This window comes from Crocodylus siamensis, chromosome 1, assembly GCF_052110815.1.
Source record: "Crocodylus siamensis isolate JL-2025a chromosome 1, ASM5211081v1, whole genome shotgun sequence".
In the NCBI taxonomy this organism is placed as follows: domain Eukaryota; kingdom Metazoa; phylum Chordata; order Crocodylia; family Crocodylidae; genus Crocodylus; species Crocodylus siamensis.
The window spans coordinates 348180831-348200433 of NC_143395.1; the positions used below are offsets into that span (position 1 = coordinate 348180831).

The 19603-nt window shown below is 42.2% G+C and overlaps 1 protein-coding gene across 8 annotated transcripts in view; it reads left to right on the plus strand.

Annotated features, from left to right (window-relative positions):
• The window catches only part of PCDH9 (protocadherin 9), a 991597-nt gene that overhangs the window by 106888 nt on the left and 865106 nt on the right, over nucleotides 1-19603 (plus strand). The window lies entirely within an intron of this gene.

Below are 19603 nucleotides of genomic sequence, written 5' to 3' on the forward strand. Positions count from 1 at the left end.
CTCATGCTCTATGTAAAGCACTACACACATTTAGGGCAACATGTACCCTAAATAAATTAGAATAAATTATAAATAGATAATAAGCAAGAGGTTCATCGTTAGTGTTCAATAATAGAGGTTTTCAGCTGAAGCAATTTAAAAGCAGTGAAATATAGGTGTTTGTATAGCTATATATATATAGACACAGATATTTCTTCCTTGTATTTAGAAAATTCTTTTAATAGTGTGGCCTTTGTGAAACAACTAGGGGCTCTTCCAACTTGGAAGATTGTATGCATATAATAGCAAAGTGTTGGGTCTGCAATTGCAACGGTCTGTTGCAATTTTAGGATATGTACAGAAGTTACATTTAGATCAACCTAACTAGGGTTAGGTCAACCTAAATGCCTAATTGTACAGGTGCTCATGGAGAATAAACTGGACAAGAAATGGTGGGCTTGATCTAAATTAGTTCACCTGTGGAGGTGAACAAACTTACACAGGAATAGGTTAGCCCAGTCTAGTGAATATACATGTTTGGAGTGCAGCCCTGGGGCTGTGCTATTCCTGCCCCCTGACCTACTCTTCCTGGACAGACAATCCCCGCTGTGAACCCATCAACTTACAACCTACCTCCCTGTAGACCTGCCATCCCTGCCACCGATTCTGCCTGCCCCTCCCCTGACCCTGTGTTACTTACTCTGGTTTCCCTGCATAGATCCAGGGACCTGTGAATGCCTGTACACACCACTTGTGGTCTATGGTCATGTGGCTTAAAATGAGCCATGTGAGCTCCGACTGGGTGTGGCCAGTGAGTGTATGCATGCTTAGATTACATGAGAGTAGTAGAACATGAATGCATACAGGGATCAATAATATCTGAGTGGTCATTCCCTTTTCCAAAGAAGATACTCACCTCCTTTGTCTGGTTTTTAACATATGCTTGTAAGGCATTTTAAAGATCACATTTTTTAAGTGAAGAAGAGAGGCAGTAAATGCAAGATGAACAAAGCTAGAGTCTGGATTTCTGCCTAAGCTGAGCTAAGAAGATAGAAGCCTTTTTACTTCTCCCTGTGTATGTTTATCTGTGTTGTTCCTAACCTAATAGCAAACATCATAAAAACTGTGCAAAAAGGAATTGTTGGCAGAGCTCAAGCAGTCACCCAAAGCAACAGAGGAGATTGTTTTGGGACAGTTGACAAAATTTCCAATAACATATAATGCTATGTCACTTGCCTGGAAAAGAAAAAATACCTCAATACATCTGCTTCCTTGTGGGTAATAAAATACCACCTATATCCCACCTAAGCAAAACAAACCATAATAAACCCAGAGAAAACCAACAAACCAAAATCACCACTTGGGTGTCTCTGAAATAAAAGCATCTATATTTTCTAGTCAATAAAAAAAGTCACTCCAGTTTCACACTACAAAAACTCCTGAATTAGACTGTAAGATAATGTATATTGTTTTTTTTTATGCATGACACCCACAGACTAGCCTTCATTATCTGCTCTCATTGGCTTTGTCCCCAGTATCCTACTGGTGTTCACCGATGGCAAGGCAAGTAGTGATGTCACTACATTATAAGGAAGGGACACAGCTTTATTAGAACTCATATACCTTGGTGCTGCAAGCTAATAGAAGGATATTCTGAAGCAGCTGCCCCTTCTGGTCCCTAACAGGGCCTCAGTAAGAACTTAGCCTTTTTTGGTTTTAATGCATCCAGGCACAGGGACAATTAAGGGGAGGTGGGGAATTAGGGGAGGCTGTTTCCTCAGTATTGCCTGTTGGGCATATATATACTTAGGTTCTGTAGAGTTGCAAGCCCAGTTTCTTCAATGGAGTTGTGTGCATCCCTGAGAAAGGAGTTTGGTACGTTGAATACATTTTGTATACTGTATCCTGTTCTGTTTTAGTGTTGCTGTTTATCTTACTTGCAGATAATTGTTGTGTTGCCATGTTTAGTTAAACTTTTGTGAATAAAAGTACAACTTCCTTCCTCATTTAGTGCTTTTCCAAGGTATTAAGAAAGAAACACTCTAATGATCAGAAAATATTTTTGCATTAACAACACAGAGGATTCCAAAATGCTGTAAGTCAGTAATATGTATCCAGTAAAACATAATTGCTGCATCTCTTTATTTTAGTTTCCCTCATTGCTTTTATGCAGTAGTTGGGGGTAGCTTGAAAAGCAAGTGATGCAAATTCATAGCATGAATTATATACTCCAGAAAGCCTTTGGTAAAAAGAACCCATTTGTCATCAAGGGTCAAATCTGAGCTTGGAGGAAGCCATTATTTCTTTATATTTTAAGGCCTGGCCTTACGTTTTCTGTATCAGGAAAATATAGCTAGTCAGCCATTTTGCTGTTTTATCATAACTTCAAAAGAAATCAACAAACTGCAGCAAAAAAGAACAAATCTAGAGCAATGCACATGCTTTGTTCTTTGTGTCTCTTTTTTTCTTTGGTCCCTCTTTCTCTTGACTACTTCTATTCCATTTTTTATTTAATTGATTAATTTGTAGAAATAAATATTGGGGAAGATAATGATAGAACATATCAAGTAAAATTCTTCTTTCCTATTCTGGGTTATTATTGGGTAAAAAAGGGTCTTATTTTAGTAAGCCTGGTTTTTGTTTGTCAGACTTCAAATCCAGACCAGACATTCTTTAATTCTGCTAGTTGGGGAAAAGTAATATGTGTTGGAGAGTTCCAGAGGGCAATTGAAACTTTTTGCCACTGTTTGTCAGTCCAGATTATATGTGGCCACAGAGCATGTTAGTATTCTTTTCAAATATCATTTCTCCACTGGAATTCGACCCTCCAAATGCCAGATACTTTAAGATCACGGAGTAGTGGGCATCCACTGACAAATACTGTGGCCACAATTATTGTATCTGTTACACTCATGGAATTGCCTTGCCCTCAATGGCTCTACATGAGTCTAACAGTTGGTCCCAATGTGTATGGGTTACCTCCTGGGAGCAGGAGAGGTCATATTCTGCTAAATATCTTTTTTGGATTACTATTTGTCTGGAAAAAGAAAAAAAAAAAGATGTTTTGAACAATGATTTATCAGTCAATCCATTTTTGTCCTTTAAAAAAAAGTGTTAAGTTCTGGCTATAAAATTAACTAGTATGCAAGGCACTGAGGTTCAAATACCTAGTATATTTCTGTCAAGTGTAAAAATAAATCAGTAATAACTAATACAATAAAAATAATAACTAAAAATCATTGTCAGGATTTCTAATCAGTTCTGCCACTCTAGTCTTTGTTATTCTTTTGCCATAGTGTTTAGTGCCATATTAGTAGGGAAAGGGATTTTGCAACCTTGCACATAATCCTGCTTAGTTGAAATCAACAGGAATTTGCTATTGACCTCAACAGGAACTGGCTTAGACTAAGTCTAAATTCATAAAGGACTTTGGCACCTACAGTTTACATGCTACAATATCTAATGTCAGGTGCCTAGCCCCAAGAGTTAGATGTCTAACCTCCTTGTACAGCACACAGGAGTGTTATACATCTCAGAAGAATGATCCGAAAAACTTCTGTTTTGGATGAAGAGAAGTCTAAAGTTAGCTGGTAGAAAATAGTAAGCGCACGTGTCTATCTGAACTCCCTTGTGTCTCTGGACATTAGGCATGCACCCAGATCTAGAAACCAGAATCTTTTCCTATGATTAGGTGTCTACATTTTTCTTTTCTTGTAAAATTAAGCTATAGAAAGCAGAGGAAGAGGTGGTGGTGGTGCTGCCCACTTTTTATACAGTACACTTGGAAGTAGGAGGGCCTGGGATTCCAGGGATACAGATAGTGGCAAGATGCAGAAAGAGTAAAGGATGCCATGGAGGAAAGCGCAGGCTAGAAATATTTAAAGGAGAGAGGATGAGCAGTCTGTGAAGAAGGGGCTTTAATGGAGTGTAATGAGCAGTGTGTGTAGGATGAAAGGAGAGCTAGGTGAGAGATAAGTTACAGAAAGCATTTGTATGGGTACAGAAGTTCAACTATGGGCCTTATGACTGGCGGGGAGGGGGAGGGAAGCAGTGGGTAAAAGAGATGAGTTTGAAGAATTAGAGCTAGAGATAGTGTGCATATACTAGTATCCTGGCAAGGTAGGAGAACATACATTTTGAATGGAGTAAATAAACAGGTGACAGGATTTAGAAAGAACGTGAATATAATGGAGAATAGAAATTAAGGCTCCTTGATAGTGAGTCTGGGTGGAAGGCAGTTTGTCATCAGCAACAAAGAGCATATGAAATGAGAACAGAGGATTTTGTTGGGAAGATGCTGATCTCAGCATTGAACATATAGTGGTGGTAAAGCATTTAAGAAACAGGATGAAGGTGGGCAGGTGGTGAAGTTGCAGTTTGTTGATTTCTTTTGAAGTTATGATAATGCAGTAAAATGGCTGACTAGCTATATTTTCCTGATATAGAAAACATAGGGCCAGACCATAAAATATGAAGGTGAAGGTCTTTAGCTGGACAGGGTACAGAAGATATGGCCTGTGTACACAATTAGCAGTACTTTAAATTGAGAGTCAAGGATTGTTGTGGGTGATATCTTTTATTGGATGTGTTTTCCATTGCGATAATCTTTTACTGTGCAGTTTTCATTATTAATGACAAATGCTGATGTTCTCCATGATATGATACTGTTTGAGTCATGTTGTAACTGTGATGGTCCAAGAAGTATGAGAGGCAAGGTATCAGCCACAAAAATCCTTACCAAAATAAGACCAGTTTAAAATAAAATGAATAGATTCAAATCCAGGAAGGACTGCATAAACACATCCTGTACAAGGATAAGTAGAAGGATGACAGTCTGCAGAACTCTTAGAGAGAAGGAGACAGATGAGGGAAGGGAATATTTGTTGAGATAAAAGGAATATAGGTAGATTAGTGTATTGTAGCTTGAAATTTGGAATAGAATCTGCTGCTCAGGCTGGAGCCCGGATCTAATTTGAATCAGTTAGACACAACAGATGGTATGGTGGCGACAGTTGATTACTGTATGCCTCCTGGGTTGCCTCACTTGAATGGAAAGGAGAGACAATCCTCATGAGTGTTGGAATAAGAGTCTGTCTGGGACACCTGAAATTATGTTCAGCCTGGGCTCCGTTTAACCTTGATCAATCTAATAAAAGAGGAATCTGGAGAGGACAGCAACAGAAAGCAAAGGGGATATTACAGAGGATAAGTCAGTGACAGTCTGGGCAGGTCTAACAACTGCAGCAGGAAGATCAAGGGGAATGAGAATGAAAAAGCCATTGGGATGGATGATGGTTTTTGTTTGTTTGATGGTTTATTTTTTCAAGAGAGGACTGACATGATGAAGGGATGGGTAACATAAACACTGAGATCAAGGGAAAAGAAAGCAATAGCAGCATCTGTGACAACTGGGAGAAGGATACAGAAGGAAAATCAATGCTGCCAAATATCACACTGGGTCATGGGTGACCAGGTCTCAGAGTCACTCGGGCTCTAGGAGCAACTGGGATCAGGAGTGCACATAATCCAGATGTCAGGGAGCCAGTCTGAGATGCTGAATCAGAGTGTTGTGCATAGCATGGAGTCAGAAAGCAAGCTGGGTCAGGTAACCAGTAGATCAAGCCAGGAGTTAGGTTGAGAAAGACACTGGGCTTAGGAAGCTGAAGGGTCAGGCAAAGCATGGTGTTTGAGGGTGAGTCAAGTCAGGCAGAGGGCCAGTAGAGGTATGAGCCTGGAGAAACAGCAAAACAGTCTGTATAGACAGTCTAGACACTTCCCTTTCTGGGCAGAGGTTTATATAAGAAGGGGGGGAAGGATCAGCTGACCCTGGCTAGCATTTCTGGTTGCAGGGAGTAGGGTGGTGGGTAGGCCCAGATGGAGAGTTCTGATCACCTGTGTTCAGTCTGGTCTTTAGCTGGGCAGGTGGCAGACTGAGATAAGTAGATGTACTGGGCAGGCTGAGATCCCAGGTTTGAGGGTGTGACCTTTAAAATCATTTCCAGAAGCAAAGAGCTAAGTTCTGCCTGCTTTTGTAAGAATGCAAAATAAGGGAAGAATGTAAAAAGGGGATGTTCCCCACACCATCTTCCTTTTCAAAACTGATTGAAATGTACTTCCAGATTTTGGAATGTCATACATTTGGCAAATCAGTTTACAAGGCTCATGGTTATGCCTCATGCCTATCTAATCCCCCCTCCATGTGTCCTCCCTGCCCACATGAAATATCCTCTACTAGGAGATGGGCTGAATTAGATACATTTATTAGCTGTAGCTAATAAGCTTTTTTATCACATACGTGCCAATTATTTGAGGACTTGGCCACTTCTGATCTTTCTCCCCTTCTTGCTCAGGGATTTGATCCTTCACCCACTGGAGTCAAAACCAAGAGTCTCAAGGTGCAGGCAGGCATAACACTTGAACCATTCCAAGAATGTCCAGCTTTAGTTGAAGTGCCCCTGTTGCCATCTTGAAGCAGGGGGATACTGAATACACTGCAGGCGCTTTAACGCTGATGAAGTGAGTGTTGCTACACTTGTGTGTTGGAATCATGAGGGCCAGAAAGCCATCAACAGGTAGAATGGTCACTGTCAATAAGACCTTGGGTACCCGAAGGAAGGCTGTAAGGGCATTTGTAGATGATGTGGTCAGCCATCTGAGCTTGAGCACCATAGCTGTAGCCAGCATTACCGGAGAGGCCCCAAGACTCTCAAGTTCTTGGCACTGCTCTAATTAAAGCGATCCCTCCCTTCATCCCAGCGCACGTGTAAAGATGCCCAAAGGTTCTGTGTAGAACTGTCACCTTTTTGGGGATTGCATTGCTTCCCCCATGCTATCAGGGAGCAGCAGACTACAAAAATCAGCATGTTTTTCAGGGTTCTGTGCCCAGAGTTTCCCCAGGATTCCCCTAAAGGGAGAGGAAGGCATGATTGAGTGATGCCAAGAAAGAGGGAAAAAGCTGGGCCCACAGTTGGAATTTCTCTCCCCCTTCACAAAAAAAATTAGAATAAAGCAAAAAGATTGACTGAGTTTAAAAATGAATATAATGACACTTTCTGAAATCTATGTGGTGGTACCCTAACTGTGATGGATGGAAATGTGTGTGTTGGTGAGGGGGAGGAGAGCCTGGATCCCATAATGGGAAATGGGCCCCATGTAGTGAGATCCCATGCTCAGTTGGGGAGGGAATACATGCATCGCTCCCACCCAAAATGAGCCTGGGACCCCAGAGCACAGGATCCCTAGCAAGGTGAAATTGACAATGTGGCTTTCAGGGCAGGTGTGAAAAGACACAGCGATCTTGGGTGAGGGAAGGATGCCCTAGGAATGACAAATAGGGGGCCACAGGGCCATCAAAACACCAGGCAATCCATGCACTGCCACCCTATGCCCCAAATGAGCCAGGGACCCCAGAGAGCAGGGTCCCTAGCAGGGAGGTGAACCTGACATGCTTGCCTACCCCTGTAGACTGTGGTCTCTGGATGCAGTAGATATTTGTACAGTATTCGGCAAAAAGAAGCCCTTTGCACTGTGTGTGTTTGGGGAGCGGTGAGGAGCAGTGCAGTTTCAGATGCCTGGTGGACTGACCAGACACTGGGTACACAACACTCTGTGTCTACACATAATATTGAACCTGTTTATGGATGACTGGCTTAAAATAGGACTTGATTTTCCAGGTGTACTTTTGAAACCTTCCAGGAAGTCTAAACTTGTCTTAAGTAGTGTGTATTTCTAGATTTTGGGGGTTTAAAGTGTATTTAGAACACTAAGCATTATGTCTGTCCACATCCTGACTTTGAAGACTTGGGCTCGTGCAGAGATTGGACAGAGTGACATTCTGCTGAGGACCACTCAAGTATAGCAGCTCTGCTTGTGTTAACCTCTTTGAAGGGTAGGGAAAGAAGGGCGCAGAACACTATTGATTTTGGAACAGCTCTCATTGTTCTTACAGGGCTCTAAATTGGATGTTGTTGAATTATATGAATCCTGCCTGTTTCTTACATGCTCCTGCATTTTTAGTTCTTGGCCAACAGGTATTCAAGCAGAATCATCTCTCAGTAGGGTAATATCCATGCTTTTTGCATAGTGAAGCATTGGCTTTGTGACAACACGGGGGAGAAGAACTCAAAAATACCAAGATGTGGCAAGGAAAGAAACAGAAAATGTGTCAGAAAGAAACACAAAGATGTGGCAAGGAAAGAAGCACAAAAAGTGCCATTTATTGCATACCTCTAACAAGTTCATTGCTCAGCCTTCTCTTCTAATAAATGATAGTAGTTCTCATTAATTATATCTTCACGTGGAAATCTTCCAGTGATACAAAATATTTTCATTACCTTTCTCTGGGTCTTTTGTATTTCTACTTTTTGAGACAAGATGAACAGAACTTAACTGGGTATTTAAGGGACCAAAAATCAATGTAGTTTAAGGCTTTATGTTCATTATTCTTCTCTTTCAGTACTCTGAATTGTCTGTAAGTTATTTTTGCTTTTTGACTCTGGTTGTAAAACTGTTGAATAGATATTTTTTATTGAACTGTCAAAAATGGAACCCATGTCTTCTTTTTATTAAGTTGCTGAAGTTAATTTAGAACCCATTTATGCCTAGGAGTATTTCATATGGTTTTCCAGTGTGCATTACTTCCCCCTGACTATATTCAGTTTCATATATCATTGTGTTTCTTAAATACCTAACTTTGTTCAACCTCTTCAAAGTTCATCCAAGTCTTCTCTGATCTTAAATAACCTGCATCATTTTGAGTCTGAGTTTTAAATCCCATTAATATTTTAAATAGTTTTAATTTTTTGTTTTGTTTTGGGATTGGCAAAGCAGTATCAAAAGTACATTGAAAATACCTTTGTTCAGCAGAGTCACAGTAATTGGTTCTGTCTCTTGTAGTTTGAGGAAAGTGAAATAAAGTGAAAATACCCATTCATAACAAGAGAATGTAAAGTCAAATAGGCACAAAGTTTTTAATATTTAATTTTCTACATTATAAAACAGACTCTTCTTCTCTGCCTTCCCATAAATGCAGAAATGGGTAGGATTAATTAAACATTAAATCATTATTCTTCATAAAAGAAAAGGCTGTGCTGGTCATGATATAATTTATTCCCAAGGTGATCTTTTCCCCATATGAAATTCCCCCCCTCTTTGGTTTAAAAAAATAATTAATAATAAGGTAACAAGTATTGCATTATCATGTTAGTCTTATCTTCCTACTGGAGAAGGAAGAGGTATTCTTTCAATATTTTCTTTTTAATTGAATAAATGACTGGTGGACTAATTTCATAATCGAAATGTTGTGTGACATAAAGTGCAGCCACTTATTTAGAAATGGGCCACTTAGTCTATAGCAAAAAGAAGGTTTTTAGGTTTGAAGGCTCTAGGGAAGAAGCATATATACTGTCTAGACTAGAAGTAGGATAGGGAAGAAAATCATCATGAGTACTGCTGGCACTTTTAGTTAATCATGTGTAATGTCAAGAAGGTGCTACTTCCATCTATAGGATATTGTTAAGGGGTGGCAGGGTAAGAAACAAGAAACAAATGAAGTAAAAATGTTGACATATTGGACACAGCAAAAATGGTTGCTATAAAAAAAGAAATTATAGTAGAAATGTATGGTCACAGCTATTTGGCAGTTTCTTACACAAATAAAAATCACAATTACTTAAATTATAGAGATGGAATTTTTCTCAATCTGTGAGCATAATTATTGTGAATTTAATTATGGCATTTATTATATCTTGCATTCTTCAGTTTCTCTTTCTGTTATTTGCTGTGTGATAATATACCATGTGCACTTCTCGGCTCTGTTTAAAAAAGGAGCAGTTTATTTAGGTTCACAATATATACAGAACAGCATTGATGATAAATAATTATTAATGACATGTTTCTACAATTTTTTTCTCATACAGTTGTAGAAGTGGGGAGAAAAAAAGCTTAATTTAGTTTCTGATACTCATCTCCAAATGCAAAAAGGTTGTTATCAATAGATTGGTCAGTGTTTCCCCAGGCCTTGAAATAATGCATAACTATAGCAGAAAGGCTGAAAATCTGCCTATGTATAGACTCTCTTTAACCCTTTGTGGAAGTTCAGAGGAGTTCTGTTAATCACCATGTTCAAGCATAACCCAGTCTCTTTTGAACAGTTACTGTACAATCTCTAGCACTTCTTGTTCTTCTCCCAGTGGTATATGTATTATTTTACAGCATCTGCTATAGAACCTGTGAAATCCTAAGGGAGTTCAAGAGAGGAAAAGGTAGTCCTATCACTATTCAGTTATATAGAACCCCTCATTGGCAAGAAGTATCTACCAAACTCTTTCTAAATTGTAACTGAAAGAAGAGTAGACAATAAATGGTACAAGCTGGAGATGTAAATGTCTGTGGGAGAGGGAGCAGAAGGGAGATAGTAGCCCACTGAGTACTATGAATAAGAAAATTTAATCTAAGGTAGGTCTCTGTGGCTCCCAACTGCCATAACTTTGATTAACCTTGCAGTGTTTCAGCACGGGGTCATGCTATCCCGTTGACACTCTTCCTTTGAGATGTCAGTCACATTTCAATAACTTTTCAGCATGGGCTTGTAAGTCCTGTCTCTTCATTGACTTTGAATGAGGCAGGTTGCTTATGAATGCAGCTTGAAGTGTCACTCAGATATTCTTGCATTGTGTTATCTTTGATTGGCATGTCTGGAGTTGTGGAAAAATTTCAGGATATCCAATTGCCCCTGTTTTGACAGTGAGGTCCACTTTTTATTTTTCTTGAAACTGTCTCCTACCCTTCCAGTGATAATGAGTTTTAATAGTTCTTCAATTCACTATTAAAAAACAAATTAGATGGTTGTTCTGCAAGTGTAGCTTTTTAGGACCTCTGCTTGTCTCAAGCTTAGTTTCTCACAAGCTTGCAGAGCTACCATTCAACTAATGGAAGGCGTCAGCTGTCATGTGCTGAATGAGTACAACAACCTACTTACTATGATAAGAATATCTAGATAGTTTCATTTTCTCTTGGAAAAAACCCCATGAAAATCATGCTGTAATATCTCATTTGTTCTAAAAATAGAACATATTATCAATAATAATACAAATAGTAATAATAATAATGGGGTGAGGACAAGCTCAGAGAAGGGCATAAATGGGAGGTTTTTACATTTTAGCCTTGATGGATTTTTGTTGGCTTGCAAGATTTCAAAGGGTTAAGCCCAAAGGAGGTTAAAGGGAGTCTTGCAAGGGCAAAGGAGCCAAGTTCTAGTTTGTTTGTTTTTTCAATTTTTATTATTAGCAACAGAATCAGTAGTTATTTTTGTGGAAGTTTCATTATGTAGCAAATGCTGTGTCCCAGAACAGTGATTGTTCTAAGGCTGTATTATTCAATAAGCTGATTTATAACATATGATTCCCGTTATAATCCTAGAGTTGCTCCATTTATTTTAAGCAAAATAAATATTTCTCTGCTGCAGCCACTTGAGGTTTATCATCTTGTTTTCAGGAGTGCCCAGGCTCACATAAAATGACTTTCTTCTCTTAACAGAAAATGCAAAGGTTTGTGGTGTAGAAGAGGTGCACTCTATAATGTAAAATGCTTCATATCACTCAGAGGCAATGGAGAAAAATAAATGAGAGGTGTTTCATCTCTGTTAGCTACTGTTATAACTTCACTCAACAGGAGAGGAGGAGAAACTATGCTATGATAGTTGGTGCTGGTGACTGGGAATAAAACAAAAGTAGACAAAAGGAGTGCTCCGCAGGGACACCTGCAGCCCTGGAGCCGGGGGATGGCCACAGCGTCTTCCCTGGTGGAGCGCAGGGCCCCGTGGGAGGAGGTCGGCCAGGAGGTCCTGGGGCTTGGTGGGCAAGCAGGAACAGAAAGGCGGGGGTGAAAGTCAGCCAGGGTGTCCGGAGCAGGTTCTGGAGGGGAAGTGGAGGGGCGGCAGCCAGCGCACCCGGGGGTGATGTGCACCCGGGTCTTCCTCTGCCTGCAGGAGGGGCAGGAGACCAGGTGTCCGTGAAGCTCGCCACGTGTACGCCCGTGGTGACGGCTCTGTGGAGAAGCTGCTGGCTGAAGTCCCCAGTGGGTCGTGGGACGAGAGTGGGGTACAGGAGTCGGACCGGAGGAGCTGTGGACGCAGCCTTGTAGGGCAGGCATTCTTCATGGCTGCCGTGCGGGTGGAGGAGAGCGTGGGGCAGGGCTGATGCTGCCTCAGGCAGGAGTTGGACTAGACGTGATCTCTGGAGCTCCCTGCCAGCTCCATGAGGGGTGCAAGGGGCCTCGGGAGGGCATTTTGTCTAGTCCAGCCTCCTACACAAAGCTGGACTGGCCCCAACTAGATCATCTCCTGTCCTGAAGGTTTTCAAGAGGAGACTAGACAGTCACCTCGCTGGGGTCACCTAACCCCAGCTGTCTTCCTGCCTAGAGCAAGAGGGCTGGACCCGATGATTTGTGAGGTCCCTTCCAGCCCCTGACAATCTAAAACTCAAAGGCTTATGTAACCCGGGGGCCACCTCTGTCCAAATATCAGGACTGGTGTGGTTAGAGTGGGGCAGGGCTTCCAGCTAGCACCAATTTACTTTCCAGCCAGTCCCTGCTCCCCACAGAGCAGCCCATGGTCCCAAGAAGGTCTAACACTTAACTGATTTAACTGTTTACACTTTATTTACAAAACAAGAACAATAGGAAAGGTTATTTACAAGTGGACTTAAATGGCATAACCAGAATCACAAAACAAACCAGAATGCATTAATCAATCCTTGACTCAAGGACCACAGGCAGGGTAACTGGCAGCCTTCAGCCACTGCTGAGATGCTACAGCAAGGAAGCTGGGTGCTTGCTTCCAGCAGCTCCAATAGGCTTCCCAGTAAGTGACAGAGTGCAACAGTGTAGGCTCTTCTGCTCTGTAGCAATCAAATTGTATCAAACCCCAACCCCACAAAGAGGCTGAAGGGTGACCTTCTGTGGCAACCAAACAGCAAGCAACAAGCAACAGAGTAGGCTCCTGCAGCAGTCGGCATGACCCAAGCACAAAGCTCAGGGACTCCATCTGATGACAGTCAGCTGCAGAATAAGGGACAGGACTGAGTCCCCTCTGGGGCAGTCAGTGGCAGAGGGTCAGTAGCACAGTCAGCTCCCAGGAGTCGTTGCTCTAATCTCCTGCTCCAGATAACTGGCCAGGTGCCCCACATGCTTTGCAGCTTGCCAATCCCACTCTGAGTGCTGGCCTGTGCCCCGAGTTCCCAGGGACCCTCGTCCTGGTGCTCCGCTGCTCCTCAGGATCCCATTGCCTCGCCTGCTGCTGTCCGGCTTTCCTGGGGTTTCCTTAAGTCACTGGCCCAGCTCCCTGCTCCAGATAAGGATGCTGCCTGCACTTCTGGCTGCTGCTGCTTCTCCGCAGTGGAGTCGGGGGGCTGACTGCCACCCCTAGCCTCTGGGATGCCTGGCACATCCAGCACACTGCGATGGGGTCTTGGGGCACCAGCTGTCTGCCCCAAGCCCTGGCTGCTGCTCCCTCTCTGCTGCAGGGCTAGAGGCACGGCCGACTGCTGCTGCCTTCTTCTCCCAGGGCCTTCAAGGCTCTTCAGAGGGGTCTCTCTGCTCCCTCTGCTGGGTCTGCTCACCCCAGCTCTTCTTAGGCCTCCTGTTCCCCGGAGTCACTATCAGCAGCCCTCCATGCCAGTTCAGCTGCTGCTTTTATCCCCTCTGGCAGTCCCTCCCTGGCTTGCAAACCAGCCAAACAGGTCTTAGGGTAGCTGGCCCCCAACTCCAGGCATTCCCTGTCTATGCAATTGAGGGGATTGAAAACCCCTTCTTTGGATTGGCTTCTTCTTTCCCACAGGGCAGGGCTCCCCTGCTCCACCCATGGGGTCACTCAGAGTTCACCGGCACTGTTTCTAGCCCAGAGTAAGCATCTCAAGCCAATCTGGTGAGCCCACATTGGCAATCTGTTACACTTACTTTTGATAATTGTATTATATAATAACTTCTTATAATTATAATATAGAATCATTATAATTTTCTAATTAGAAGAAAAGGAGGAAAAAACTCATGGTATTCACTAAGGAAGGTACGTTTTAACTGAAGTGGGAAGCAGTCAGCTCCCACTCTAAAAAATCAAGCTGGTGCTGTAATGCTGAGCAGTGTAATATCTAATTTCTCTATGACTGGTGTCCTTAGGAGTTGGGTCCTTTGGACTGGGATCCACAGAAACCAGCATGCTAAATGGAGTGGTAGCCAGTAGACAGAATGATTTTGACTTGAGCGTGTCTTAAATCCCATTGTGCTTATACATTTTATTCAGTTCTACCAAGATGAACATACCTTCATTTAACATTTTCGTCCATAAGCACTTCCATTTATTGGGTCAGACCATAGTTTCATCTTGCCCAGTAACCTGTTACACAGTGGCAGAGAGTGCATTCTGAGAGGGAGACCAGAACAGGGTTTGACCAGGGTTTTCCCCCTAGTCATTTCGCACTTGCAGCCTCCAGCATTTAAGGTCCAGGAAGTTTTGATTCCAAGACTGTATCCCTAACTCCCATGTCCAATAGCTACTGATGCATCGTTCCTGCAAGAATTTGTCCAAACCCTTTCTTTCAAAAATGGAACAGGGATAACTCCTCTATTTTCAAGCAGAGCCAGAAAAAGAGGCAGAAGTTTTGCTGCCAACACAATAACTTAGTGGTTACAGTGGGAAAACCCGTATGTTATACAGTGGGAGACCCTGGGGTTTACAGTGGACAATAAACTAAACATGAGCCAACAGTGTGCCCCTGTTGCCAAGAAGGCTAATGGCATACGGGGCCTCATTTGTAGAAGTGTTGCCAGCAGATCAAGGGAAGTGATTATTCTCCTCTATTCAGCACTAGTGAGGCTATATCTGGAGTACTGTGCTTAGGCCCCCACTAGAGAAAGGACGTGGACAAACTGGAGAGAGTCCAGGGGAGGGCAACAACAATGGTTAGGGGCTGGGGCATATGACTTCAGAGGAGAAAGTTGCAGCAAGGGAAGCTTAGGTTACATATTATGAAGAACTTTCTTACTAGAAAGGTAATACAACACTAGAACAGGTTACCAGGAGAACAACTAAAATCTAAATACTGCCTATGCATTTTATCCAATCATTGCCTCTGCATCTAAAATCTTGGATTCACTCATCTCAGATAAGTGCCCTAACCACTTGGCTAGAGAGTCATGATTTCTCTGTTTCTCCTTCTCTCTCCTTCTTTGGCCCAATGCATTTTTCATTCCATATTATAGAGCTTCAGTAGAAGAGGAGGACACTACTCTCATCCAAGAATTACTTTACTTGAAGTTGGGGATGTGGTTTAGAATTCCTTTAGAAAGAGGAGCAAATGGAATCAGCGTCTCCCACCTCCTGAGTGTTCAAACTACTAAGTTACTGGAGATGTGTGTTTGGGGGGAAACAGGAAGGGGACATTCGTAACACTTCTCCTTCCTCTTTTCAGGTTTCAAAACAAAGTGGGAGCATTTGTGCAGTGGCTAATCCATTAGATATGCTCTGAGAACTCTTATGTTACTGAAACCGCAGAGGAGATGGACAGGGTAACATCTAATATATGGTTCCTTACTGAGTTTAAGCATCAACTGTATATCCTGAAATAGCGGCTTGGCCCTGTCAAATCTGACATTTTTTTGTTTGTTAAGAAGCAGAACTGAGGACACATAATTAACTTTAGTGTCCATAACTGAAGCAGCTACAGAGTTCAGTTAACTGTATGATTAGGAACAACACAGAATTTATAAGAGCACAATTTTGGAATTGAGCACCTAAGTTCTGCCTTAGGTCATTCATGGAATATGTCTCCCAAATGCAAATTTGGTCAGTGCCAACAGACTTCTGTAAGAAATGCAGCCAGTATTAACAGACTTGCCATTAACTTCCTATAGAACTTCAAATGAATCAGTTAACAGTTCTGTGCTTCATTTTTCCCATTAGAAAATATTTACCATATTTGTGAGCCTGAATTAATTACTGCTTGTAGAGGCTTTAAGCCAGGCTTGTCCAACATATGGCCCATGGGCCGCCATGCGGCCCTCCAGGCAGTTTCCAGAGGCCCAAGGTGCTGCAATGGGAAACAAAAGTAAACACTGTACTTTCATTTCAGGGGGGTGATGTGATACTGCTTCCTGTGAAGTCTTTGAATATGGCTCGCCCACTGGGTGCTAAAAAGTTAATGATCCAGCCCCACATTCAAAAAGGTTGGACACCTCTGCTTTTAAGCTTTTTGTGCAACATTTTAGAAAAATACTACTAAAATTGGCATTACTTAGTTTTTCCTTTAACGCAGTTTGGAAGTGGAAGTTACATTTTGTTTGCAACCCTTAATGTTATGAAAATTAACCACAGTATCTTTTCTTTTTGGCTTGTAGAAAAATAAATAGTATACACTGAAGTAATAACTAATGAGATCACTGCAAAAACATGTACAATTGCTTATGTGCAGTAGTCCTTTGGCTTGCCTGTAATCATTATTGTACACAGCCAAGTAGATAGTTGCATTCATAAATGGCTAGATGCCTAGCTAGTAATTATCACGTGCAATTGCTTCATTTCCAAATGCAACTAGTAATTTAATAGGGTTCTGAGACTAGTTTTTAAAATTAAAATAATAAGCCCAAATAGTACTAGTGTGTTTAGTAGGGTGTGTCTTTGTTCACCTTGTGCATGTGTATTTGAGATGTTTACTGCACATTAGACTAATTAGCTTCACAGTAAACATTGTACATCTATACATGCACCCATATTAGGCTGGAGTAAACTAATTTACTCCACAGAAGGATAGTACTTGTAAAAAACTCTGCAGCAGTGCACATGCAGTCTAGCACGATGCTGAAGCACCCTTGTGCCCCAGCCAGCCCCTCCACAACACGCTTAGCCAAGGGAGAGCAGCCCCAGGCTGGCAGGCTGATCTCCCTGGCTCCCTGGCAGCGAAGGCTGCTTCAACATGGTTCAACAGGTTCCTGAGCACATGTGTAAACTCTGCATCAAGGTGCAGTAAACCAGTGTGATAAGCACCAAAGTTTATTGCATCACATTAAGATGCATATGTAGTTGCACCACTTCTGCTTCTGTCTGTATCTGTTAGAAATTCAAAGGAGATTGTACTAAAAGTTCTTTGACTAGATAGGACCATTGCGAGCTTCATTAATATAACAGCAGCTAGAAAACTCAAGAAGACACTTTTTTTTATTGTACTGAAACCCAGTGTGATACTGACCTCATTTTCCATTCACCTGTCTTGAAAACTAGCAGAGCTATAAGAAGAAATTGTATATTTCCCAGTGGACAACCATGAGTAAAAAGACAGAGATCTGTGACATGACTTCAGATTGTTCATTGTGGGGTCATCCTCTAGTTGCTGAGATACATTTGAATGTCAGCAAAACTGATTTTGAGAATCCTTTTATATGTCTGTTTCTTTCTGAAAAACATATAATATTTAACCAGCACAATCTAATATGTAATAGAAGGTTTGGGAGAGGAAAACACCAGCTTTACATATCAATGCTACATAGAAACAATAGTTAGCATTTTCTTAATTGTTTAGCAATTCCTACAGTTAAAACCTTTTTTGTTTTCCCTGAAAGTCTTATGTATTAGAATCATACTATCTTCTTTGTAAAAATAGAGAAGTTAGTGAAAGAAGAAAATGTAAAAGTTAATTTAGTCTTTCTCACACTCCAGTGTTTCAGGATATTCAGGAAAGTCTCTGCTGAGGCTTTTTCAGTAGTGCTCCAGAAGTGATGCTATAATGGGACTTCCAGAAGTGCACCCCACAGTGTCAGTCTCCAAAAATGTATGACTGCAGAGAGCTACAAGAAGCAGACTACCTCTTGCTTACTGCATGGAGTCTGAGTAGGTGTAATTTGTTAATTGATGCATTATTAATTCATCCAATCATTGGCTTGTGAGTTGCAGCCATTATTCCAGTTAGAAGACCTTGGCAGCACCTTCACTACATCTAGCCAGGCATCCTCTGCGATAGGCCTTTGACCTTTCAAGCCCATCCTTCCAGTCTCAAGTAGTAGAATTATTATTTTATCTGCCCTGAAAGAGTATTCAGTCTGGGTATGGATTTTCTGCTCCTTTGTCTGCTTAGTGCAATCTTTCTTGGGTACCCAGAATCTATCTTTGAATCCTAATCTTATGCTACTTTGCCTAAGACTGTAATTCACATAATTTTGCTCAAGATTAATCAAGACTGGGGTTAGGACATTGTTTCAGGAGAATTAAAGATGGGTCCTCAGGCTGGTGAGAGATTTAATTTGGTTCTCCCATATCCAAGGTAAGTGTTTTAACCATTGATTTATTAGGTTAATTAACTTACTAGACTAGCAACAGCTGTTCTTATGGGGAATCCAGCATGATATGTATGCTCTGAGCTGTCACGCTGCTGTCCGATCGCAGCGCAAGGGACCGGAATGGAGGGGTTAGAAGGGCCAATTGGCTCTCTATGGGACGGTTAATGTGAGTCCAGCTCATGTCACCCGAAGAGACTGGAGGCGAGATGATAGTAATGGAGACGGAGAGTAGTTGAAGGTAGAGGTTTATTTACTCACAGTGAACATTGAGGAGAGAAACGAAATGCAGAGAAGTAGACTGCTAATCATGTCAGGCTGGCAATGAAGTGGCGTTCGGCGGTTACTAATCACGAATGGGAAGCGGAAGCTAGGTGATCAGGCTAGTGTCCCTTGTGATAATCGAAGCGGGTGATAAATCACCTCGCTTGGGTGCGGCTGTGCGCTCCCCTTTTATGACTCAGGTGATGAGCTCAATGGTGAGCTGGCTGTTTTCACCTATCACCTCTCAGGGTTCTGTGTCCCGGCCTTATTTGGCATTACAGACTAGCTGACCTCACCTGTGTTGATAACGAAAGTAATGGTATGGCAGCATTTGTTTTACCCTTTTGTGATGGTTGTGGGGAAGAAGGGCGGGGCTCACCATCTTGGTGCCTTGCGCATCGATGCCACCATTATGGTGTGCGTGTGACATGAGCATGCCTACTGCCTATTGGATTCACTCCTTCAGAAGAGCTGTGTAGAAGAGCCCCTTTTCTGGATTCTGATGGCTCTTAGGGTTGTGGTAGGCACTGATCTGTTCAGCCCTGTCAAGAACTGAGGTATTTATTGGCATGCCTAGTACAGCTTTAGGCATCTGCAGACATATTCTGTAGCTGAGGAGGGCTTTTGAAAATTTTAATTTTGGATTTAAAGCCTTGAAGTGGAAGAAAGTAAGATGTATGGTATGAACAAGCATTCATTTCTAGCTTCTGAGACATTTCCAACCCTAGAAATCTTTTCAGGAGAGGGAACAGCATAGGACTTCAGCCTTCTTCTCTGCCTCTTCCTTACATCTTGGTCTGGGAGGCATGAAGAGCAGGGCTTGCTCCATTCCTCCCGATCTCTTGGGGGCTGTGATCTAAGGAACAGGCAGGGAGCAGCAGGAGGCTGCTTCTCCACTCTACTCTTCATCTCCAGGAGCAGAGCAGAGGAAGCAGTGGAGTGACGACCTGATGTGGAGAAGAAGTGGGCTGGGCCAGACCGGAGCGGGAGGAACGTGGAGCATCATACAGGTGTTCATTCTTGTGAGAGAAACTCTTGCAGG